The sequence below is a fragment of the Rhipicephalus microplus genome, chromosome 7, assembly GCF_043290135.1.
Source record: "Rhipicephalus microplus isolate Deutch F79 chromosome 7, USDA_Rmic, whole genome shotgun sequence".
Classification (NCBI taxonomy): domain Eukaryota; kingdom Metazoa; phylum Arthropoda; class Arachnida; order Ixodida; family Ixodidae; genus Rhipicephalus; species Rhipicephalus microplus.
Genome location: NC_134706.1, coordinates 172,740,747 through 172,743,246, shown reverse-complemented (window position 1 = coordinate 172,743,246; position 2,500 = coordinate 172,740,747). Strand labels below are relative to the sequence as shown.

The 2,500-nt window shown below is 55.1% G+C and overlaps 1 pseudogene; it reads right to left on the bottom strand.

Moving 5' to 3' along the window:
- LOC142768041 (large subunit ribosomal RNA) overlaps positions 1 to 2,500 on the bottom strand; it is a 7,781-nt pseudogene that overhangs the window by 3,384 nt on the left and 1,897 nt on the right.

Genomic DNA, 2,500 nt, shown 5'->3' with positions numbered 1-2,500 from the left:
AGCCTTCGGAAATATATCTTATGAAGCAGTCTAAGGAGCACATGAGATATTGAGATTGGGCGGTGTTGCGAGGCTGTTGAAGCACCAGGAACTTTGGGAATGAAGATCGTTCGTGCTTGGGTGAGAAAGAGTGGAAGTCGCTTCAGCAGCAGGAGCAAGTTAAGTAGAACCTGGAGTATTACTGGCGGAACCTTCCGCAGTTCCCTCGCCGCAAAGCCATCAGGTCCGGCTGCCGAGCTTGATGAGGGCATTGCCGCCTTAATGTCCATTTCTGTGATAAGGAACACAGGATCGATAACCTTGTGCGGGCGTTCGATAGCAGGAGACACTGATGAAGGCACCACTTTCTCCATGATCTCTCTCCATTCTTCTAGAAAAGCTTGGGGATCCTCCACCTTGGAGTCCGCCTCTCCATCCAGAATCTGTCTTGCACACTGTGTCCTGTTCCGTCTGAAGAGTTGTTGTGTCAAGGCGTATTCCCGCTTCTTTTTCTTCCTGCGACTTTCTTGAACAGGTGGAAGAGGTTGGCGACCATGCGGACGCAAGTCCGAAGCGAACACCTCCCTTAGGTAGGCATTAAGAGCTATCGTTATATCCTCCCTGTCGAGGAATCTCTTTGCAAGCTCCCATAGCTTGTATGCTTGGTACGCTCTTGGCGGAGGTTTTGTTGTTAGACCTCTTAGCTCAGCCTCAATCACCTCACGGTGATTTACCTCGGGGATGACCAGGGAGGCGTCCTCAACAGCTTGCTCCCCAATGTCGGCTAGCACCTCCTGAGTGCTTCTTGGGTAGAGTCTGTTCTGTAGGTCTTCCACCAGCCTCTTGTAACCTTCCTGCCTTCTGTGCGATTTAATGCTGTGCAGCGTGCGGTGCGGAAACGCTCTTAGTAGCTGTGCATTGATGTCCCGGACCTTCTGGGATCTTAATTCAACCTCCTTAGTTGCCATCAGGTACTCCTCCTCCTTTTTCCATCTGGGCTTGAGTCTGGCCAGATTCACATCTTCGTTGTATTCTTCAAAATGCCGATGCCGGCGATGCTGGCTCAGGCCAATCTTGCTACCAAAGGTTGCAGTACATTCTGGACATTGGAATGTCGTTGTCATGGTTGATATGTGGCCTGTCATATTCGCGTCAGCCGGGGCGGCATTTTCGGAACAGCCGGTAGCTGCTCCGTTCTCAGAACCTTCCTCTGTGGGCTTGTTGCCCGAACGCTTTGGCATGCTGCTCCTTTGAGTGATTTCTCCGGGGGGCGACCCGCAGAACACAGGTTCACCTCCCTCGTCCTCGTCATCGGACGAACGTAAGTCGGGTGGAAGTACGAACTTCCTCCTGACCCTAGGTCCTACCCCCGTAGACATCCAGACTGACCCCACATGGACACTGTCAGCAGAATCGCGCGCATTCGCCGCATCAGTGCCAAGGGGAGCTGGTTGACCGGAGGGGACCGCAGGGGTTGCACCAAGAACTGGCTCCCCTGAATCAGCGTATGAAGCCACGTTTGAACTTGGCTCCTCCGCAGCATCAACAGACGCTTGGTCAGGTAGGGAGTTAATAACCCGCCTGTCCTTAGGCCTTGCCCCTGTCATTACCCAGGCTGACACCCCATGGCTGTCGGCTGAAGCGCGCGCCTTCACCGACCTACCACCAAGGGGAGCTGGGGAAGCAGAGGGGGCCATAAGAGAGTCATAGTTACTTCCGCCGTTTACCCGCGCTTTTTTGAATTTCTTCATTTTGACATTCAGAGCACTGGGCAGAAATCACATTGCGTCAGCACCGATCAACGGCCCTCGCAATGCTTTGTTTTAATTAGACAGTCGGATTCCCCCGGTCCGTGCCAGTTCTGAGTTGGCTGTTTTCTGCCGGCCGAAGCAAGAACCTCAGGCGCGAAGCCCACGGAAAATGCACAGCTGTGGCTTTCCACAGGAAGGTCCCGACGCTGGTCCGGGCTCGGCCGCACCGCTTTTTACGGCGGCGAGCCTCGCCCAGTCCCGGTGCAGTGCCGTTCCTGCTTCTGGACCCCAGCCCGACCGGCTCAGCCCTCAGAGCCAATCCTTTTCCCAAGGTTACGGATCCGTTTTGCCGACTTCCCTTACCTACATTGGTCTATCGACTAGAGGCTGTTCACCTTGGAGACCTGCTGCGGATGTGGGTACGGTCCGGCACGAAAATCACACTCCCTCACTCGGATTTTCAAGGGCCGACAGGAGCGCACCGGACAGCGCAAGAGCCGCACTGCTCTACGGAGCCACCGTCCCTATCTCGGGGTGAACCCATTCCAGGGACTCGATCTCCTTACAGAGAAAAGAAAACTCTTCCCGGGGCTCCCATCGGCGTCTCCGAGCTGGTTTGCGTTGCCGCACTGGGCTCCGAAGAGCCGATCTCCGTAGCCGGGTTCGGGACTGTTAACCCGATTCCCTTTTGGTTGCAGCGGGGCGTCTCCGTATCACAGACTGAGCTGCACAAACGCGCCCGCTTCTGAAAGGATTTCTCCTTTCCCTAA